Consider the following 7,446-nt stretch of genomic DNA (forward strand, 5'->3'; position numbering starts at 1 on the left):
GTACAAGTGTGTACAAGGTTGTACAAGTGTGTACAAGGGTGTACAAGTTTGTACAAGTGTGTACAAGTTTGTACAAGTGTGTACAAGTTTGTACAAGGGTGCACAAGTTTGTACAAGGGTGTACAAGTGTGTACAAGCTTGTACAAGTGTGTACAAGCTTGTACAAGTTCGTACAAGCTTGTACAAGTGTGTACAAGCTTGTACAAGTGTGTACAAGGGTGTACAGGTTTGTACAAGGTTGTACAAGTGTTTACAAGGGTGTACAAGTGTGTACAAGGTTGTACAAGTGTGTACAAGGTTGTACAAGTGTGTACTAGGTTGTACAAGGTTGTACAATTGTGTACAAGGTTGTACAAGTGTGTACAAGGTTGTACAAGTGTGTACAAGGTTGTACAAGTGTGTACAAGGGTGTACAAGTTTGTACAAGTGTGTACAAGTTTGTACAAGGGTGCACAAGTTTGTACAAGGGTGTACAAGTGTGTACAAGCTTGTACAAGTGTGTACAAGCTTGTACAAGTGTGGACAAGCTTGTACAAGTGTGTACAAGGGTGTACAGGTTTGTACAAGGTTGTACAAGTGTTTACAAGGGTGTACAAGTGTGTACAAGGTTGTACAAGTGTGTACAAGGTTGTACAAGTGTGTACTAGGTTGTACAAGGTTGTACAAATGTATACAAGGGTGTACAAAAGTGTACAACGGTGCACAAGTTTGTACAAGGGTGTACAAGTGTGTACAAGCTTGTACAAGTGTGTACAAGCTTGTACAAGTGTGTACAAGCTTGTACAAGTGTGTACAAGGGTGTACAGGTTTGTACAAGGTTGTACAAGTGTTTACAAGGGTGTACAAGTATGTACAAGAATGTACAAGTTTGTACAAGTGTGTACAAGTTTGTAAAAGGTTGTACAAGTGTGTACAAGGGTGTACAAGTGTGTACAAGGGTGCACAAGTGTGTACAAGGGTGTACAATCGTGTACAAGCTTGTACAAGTGTGTACAAGGGTGTACAGGTTTGTACAAGGTTGTACAAGTGTGTACAAGGTTGTACAAGTGTATACAAGGGTGTACAAGTTTGTACAAGTGTGTACAAGTTTGTACAAGTGTGTACAAGTTTGTACAAGGTTGTACAAATGTATACAAGGGTGTACAAAAGTGTACAAGGTTGTACAAGTGTTTACAAGGGTGTACAAGTATGTACAAGAATGTACAAGTTTGTACAAGTGTGTACAAGTTTGTAAAAGGTTGTACAAGTGTGTACAAGAGTGTACAAGTGTATACAAGGGTGCACAAGTGTGTACAAGGGTGTACAATCGTGTACAAGCTTGTACAAGTGTGTACAAGGTTGTACAGGTTTGTACAAGGTTGTACAAGTGTGTACAAGGGTGTACAAATGTGTACAAGGATGTAAAAGTTTGTACAAGTGTGTACAAGTTTGTACAAGGTTGTACAAGTAAGTACAAGTTTGTACAAGAATGTACAAGTGTGTACAAGGTTTTACAATTGTGTAAAAGGTTGTACAAGTGTGTACAAGGTTGTACAAGTGTGTACAAGCTTGTACAAGTGTGTACAAGGTTGTACAAGTGTGTACAAGGTTGTACAAGTGTGTACAAGGTTGTACAAGTGTGTACAAGGTTGTACAAGTGTGTACAAGGTTGTACAAGTGTGTACAAGGTTGTACAAGTGTGTACAAGGTTGTACAAGTGTGTACAAGGTTGTACAAGTGTGTACAAGGTTGTACAAGTGTGTACAAGGTTGTACAAGTGTGTACAAGGTTGTACAAGTGTGTACAAGGGTGCACAAGTGTGTACAAGAGTGTACAATCGTGTACAAGCTTGTACAAGTTTTTACAAGGTTGTACAAGTGTGTACAAGGTTGTACAAGTGTGTACAAGGTTGTACAAGTGTGTACAAGGTTGTACAAGTGTGTACAAGGTTGTACAAGTGTGTACAAGGTTGTATAAGTGTGTACAAAGGTGTACAAGTGTGTACAAGGTTGTACAAGTGTGTACAAGGTTGTACAAGTGTGTACATGGTTGTACAAGGTTGTACAATTGTGTACAAGGTTGTACAAGTGTGTACAAGGTTGTACAAGTGTGTACAAGGTTGTACAAGTGTGTACAAGGGTGTACAAGTTTGTACAAGTGTGTACAAGTTTGTACAAGTGTGTACAAGTTTGTACAAGGTTGTACAAATTAATACAAGGGTGTACAAAAGTGTACAATGGTGCACAAGTTTGTACAAGGGTGTACAAGTGTGTACAAGCTTGTACAAGTGTGTACAAGCTTGTACAAGTGTGTACAAGGGTGTACAGGTTTGTACAAGGTTGTACAAGTGTTTACAAGGGTGTACAAAAGAATGTACAAGTTTGTACAAGTGTGTACAAGTTTGTAAAAGGTTGTACAAGTGTGTACAAGGGTGTACAAGTGTGTACAAGGGTGTACAATCGTGTACAAGCTTGTACAAGTGTGTACAAGGGTGTACAGGTTTATACAAGGTTGTACAAGTGTGTACAAGGGTGTACAAATGTGTACAAGGCTGTAAAAGTTTGTACAAGTGTGTACAAGTTTGTACAAGGTTGTACAAGTAAGTACAAGATTGTACAAGAATGTACAAGTGTGTACAAGGTTTTACAATTGTGTAAAAGGTTGTACAAGTGTGTACAAGGTTGTACAAGTGTGTACAAGGTTGTACAAGTGTGTACAAGCTTGTACAAGTGTGTACAAGGTTGTACAAGTGTGTACAAGGTTGTACAAGTGTGTACAAGGTTGTACAAGTGTGTACAAGGTTGTACAAGTGTGTACAAGGTTGTACAAGTGTGTACAAGGTTGTACAAGTGTGTACAAGTTTGTACAAGTGTGTACAAGTTTGTACAAGGTTGTACAAATGTGTACAAGGGTGTACAAAAGTGTACAAGGGTGCACAAGTTTGTACAAGGGTGTACAAGTGTGTACAAGCTTGTACAAGTGTGTACAAGCTTGTACAAGGGTTTACAGGTTTGTACAAGGTTGAACAAGTGTGTACAAGGGTGTACAAAAGTGTACAAGGGTGCACAAGTTTGTACAAGGGTGTACAAGTGTGTACAAGCTTGTACAAGTGTGTACAAGCTTGTACAAGGGTTTACAGGTTTGTACAAGGTTGTACAAGTGTGTACAAGGTTGTACAAGTATGTACAAGAATGTACAAGTTTGTACAAGTGTGTACAAGTTTGTAAAAGGTTGTACAAGTGTGTACAAGGGTGTACAAATGTGTACAAGGATGTAAAAGTGTGTACAAGTGTGTACAAGTTTGTACAAGGTTGTACAAGTGTGTACAATTTTGTACAAGGTTGTACAAATTTGTACAAGTGTGTACAAGGTTGTACAAGTGTGTACAAGGGTGTACAAGTTTGTACAAGTGTGTACAAGTTTGTACAAGGTTGTACACGTGTGTACAAGGTTTTACAATTGTGTACAAGGTTGTGCTAGTGTGTACAAGGTTGTACAAGTGTGTACAAGGTTGTACAAGTGTGTACAAGGTTGTACAAGTGTGTACAAGGTTGTACAAGTGTACACAAGTTTGTACAAGTGTGTACAAGTTTGTACAAGTGTGTACAAGTTTGTACAAGTTTGTACAAATGTGTACAAGGGTGTACAAAAGTGTACAAGGGTGCACAAGTTTGTACAAGGGTGTACAAGTGTGTACAAGGGTGTACAAGTATGTACAAGAATGTACAATTTTGTACAAGTGTGTACAAGTTTGTAAAAGGTTGTACAAGTGTGTACAAGGGTGTACAAGTGTCTACAAGGTTGTACAAGTGTGTACAAGCTTGAACAAGTGTGTACAAGGTTGTACAAGTGTGTACAAGGTTGTACAAGTGTGTACAAGGTCGCACAAGTGTGTACAAGAGTGTACAATCGTGTACAAGCTTGTACAAGTGTGTACAAGGGTGTACAGGTTTGTACAAGGTTGTACAAGTGTGTACAAGGTTGTACAAGTGTGTACAAGGTTGTACAAGTGTGTACAAGGGTGTACAAGTTTGTACAAGTGTGTACAAGTTTGTACAAGTGTTTACAAGTTTGTACAAGTTTGTACAAATGTATACAAGGGTGTACAAAAGTGTACAAGGGTGCACAAGTTTGTACAAGGGTGTACAAGTGTGTACAAGCTTGTACAAGTGTGTACAAGGGTGTACAGGTTTGTACAAGGTTGTACAAGTGTTTACAAGGGTGTACAAAGGTGTACAAGTGTGTACAAGGTTGTACAAGTGTGTACAAGGTTGTACAAGTGTGTACAAGGTTGTACAAGGTTGTACAATTGTGTACAAGGTTGTACAAGTGTGTACAAGGTTGTACAAGGTTGTACAATTGTGTACAAGGTTGTACAAGTGTGTACAAGGTTGTACAAGTGTGTACAAGGTTGTACAAGTGTGTACAAGGTTGTACAAGTGTGTACAAGGGTGTACAAGTTTGTACAAGTGTGTACAAGTTTGTACAAGTGTGTACAAGTTTGTACAAGGGTGCACAAGTTTGTACAAGGGTGTACAAGTGTGTACAAGCTTGTACAAGTGTGTACAAGCTTGTACAAGTGTGTACAAGCTTGTACAAGTGTGTACAAGGGTGTACAGGTTTGTACAAGGTTGTACAAGTGTTTACAAGGGTGTACAAGTGTGTACAAGGTTGTACAAGTGTGTACAAGGTTGTACAAGTGTGTACTAGGTTGTACAAGGTTGTACAATTGTGTACAAGGTTGTACAAGTGTGTACAAGGTTGTACAAGTGTGTACAAGGTTGTACAAGTGTGTACAAGGGTGTACAAGTTTGTACAAGTGTGTAAAGTTTGTACAAGGGTGCACAAGTTTGTACAAGGGTGTACAAGTGTGTACAAGCTTGTACAAGTGTGTACAAGCTTGTACAAGTGTGTACAAGCTTGTACAAGTGTGTACAAGGGTGTACAGGTTTGTACAAGGGTGTACAGGTTTGTACAAGGTTGTACAAGTGTTTACAAGGGTGTACAAGTGTGTACAAGGTTGTACAAGTGTGTACAAGGTTGTACAAGTGTGTACTAGGTTGTACAAGGTTGTACAAATGTATACAAGGGTGTACAAAAGTGTACAACGGTGCACAAGTTTGTACAAGGGTGTACAAGTGTGTACAAGCTTGTACAAGTGTGTACAAGCTTGTACAAGTGTGTACAAGCTTGTACAAGTGTGTACAAGGGTGTACAGGTTTGTACAAGGTTGTACAAGTGTTTACAAGGGTGTACAAGTATGTACAAGAATGTACAAGTTTGTACAAGTGTGTACAAGTTTGTAAAAGGTTGTACAAGTGTGTACAAGGGTGTACAAGTGTGTACAAGGGTGCACAAGTGTGTACAAGGGTGTACAATCGTGTACAAGCTTGTACAAGTGTGTACAAGGGTGTACAGGTTTGTACAAGGTTGTACAAGTGTGTACAAGGTTGTACAAGTGTATACAAGGGTGTACAAGTTTGTACAAGTGTGTACAAGTTTGTACAAGTGTGTACAAGTTTGTACAAGGTTGTACAAATGTATACAAGGGTGTACAAAAGTGTACAAGGTTGTACAAGTGTTTACAAGGGTGTACAAGTATGTACAAGAATGTACAAGTTTGTACAAGTGTGTACAAGTTTGTAAAAGGTTGTACAAGTGTGTACAAGAGTGTACAAGTGTATACAAGGGTGCACAAGTGTGTACAAGGTTGTACAATCGTGTACAAGCTTGTACAAGTGTGTACAAGGTTGTACAGGTTTGTACAAGGTTGTACAAGTGTGTACAAGGGTGTACAAATGTGTACAAGGATGTAAAAGTTTGTACAAGTGTGTACAAGTTTGTACAAGGTTGTACAAGTAAGTACAAGTTTGTACAAGAATGTACAAGTGTGTACAAGGTTTTACAATTGTGTAAAAGGTTGTACAAGTGTGTACAAGGTTGTACAAGTGTGTACAAGCTTGTACAAGTGTGTACAAGGTTGTACAAGTGTGTACAAGGTTGTACAAGTGTGTACAAGGTTGTACAAGTGTGTACAAGGTTGTACAAGTGTGTACAAGGTTGTACAAGTGTGTACAAGGTTGTACAAGTGTGTACAAGGTTGTACAAGTGTGTACAAGGTTGTACAAGTGTGTACAAGGTTGTACAAGTGTGTACAAGGTTGTACAAGTGTGTACAAGGTTGTACAAGTGTGTACAAGGGTGCACAAGTGTGTACAAGAGTGTACAATCGTGTACAAGCTTGTACAAGTTTTTACAAGGTTGTACAAGTGTGTACAAGGTTGTACAAGTGTGTACAAGGTTGTACAAGTGTGTACAAGGTTGTACAAGTGTGTACAAGGTTGTACAAGTGTGTACAAGGTTGTATAAGTGTGTACAAAGGTGTACAAGTGTGTACAAGGTTGTACAAGTGTGTACAAGGTTGTACAAGTGTGTACATGGTTGTACAAGTGTGTACATGGTTGTACAAGGTTGTACAATTGTGTACAAGGTTGTACAAGTGTGTACAAGGTTGTACAAGTGTGTACAAGGGTGTACAAGTTTGTACAAGTGTGTACAAGTTTGTACAAGTGTGTACAAGTTTGTACAAGGTTGTACAAATTAATACAAGGGTGTACAAAAGTGTACAATGGTGCACAAGTTTGTACAAGGGTGTACAAGTGTGTACAAGCTTGTACAAGTGTGTACAAGCTTGTACAAGTGTGTACAAGGGTGTACAGGTTTGTACAAGGTTGTACAAGTGTTTACAAGGGTGTACAAAAGAATGTACAAGTTTGTACAAGTGTGTACAAGTTTGTAAAAGGTTGTACAAGTGTGTACAAGGGTGTACAAGTGTGTACAAGGGTGTACAATCGTGTACAAGCTTGTACAAGTGTGTACAAGGTAGTACAGGTTTGTACAAGGTTGTACAAGTGTGTACAAGGGTGTACAAATGTGTACAAGGCTGTAAAAGTTTGTACAAGTGTGTACAAGTTTGTACAAGGTTGTACAAGTAAGTACAAGTTTGTACAAGAATGTACAAGTGTGTACAAGGTTTTACAATTGTGTAAAAGGTTGTACAAGTGTGTACAAGGTTGTACAAGTGTGTACAAGGTTGTACAAGTGTGTACAAGCTTGTACAAGTGTGTACAAGCTTGTACAAGTGTGTACAAGGTTGTACAAGTGTGTACAAGGTTGTACAAGTGTGTACAAGGTTGTACAAGTGTGTACAAGGTTGTACAAGTGTGTACAAGTTTGTACAAGTGTGTACAAGTTTGTACAAGGTTGTACAAATGTGTACAAGGGTGTACAAAAGTGTACAAGGGTGCACAAGTTTGTACAAGGGTGTACAAGTGTGTACAAGCTTGTACAAGTGTGTACAAGCTTGTACAAGGGTTTACAGGTTTGTACAAGGTTGAACAAGTGTGTACAAGGGTGTACAAAAGTGTACAAGGGTGCACAAGTTTGTACAAGGGTGTACAAGTGTGTA

Source organism: Macrosteles quadrilineatus, unplaced genomic scaffold (assembly GCF_028750875.1).
Source record: "Macrosteles quadrilineatus isolate MER2022 unplaced genomic scaffold, UCM_ALF_1.0 Scaffold_61__1_contigs__length_717006, whole genome shotgun sequence".
Lineage (NCBI taxonomy): Eukaryota > Metazoa > Arthropoda > Insecta > Hemiptera > Cicadellidae > Macrosteles > Macrosteles quadrilineatus.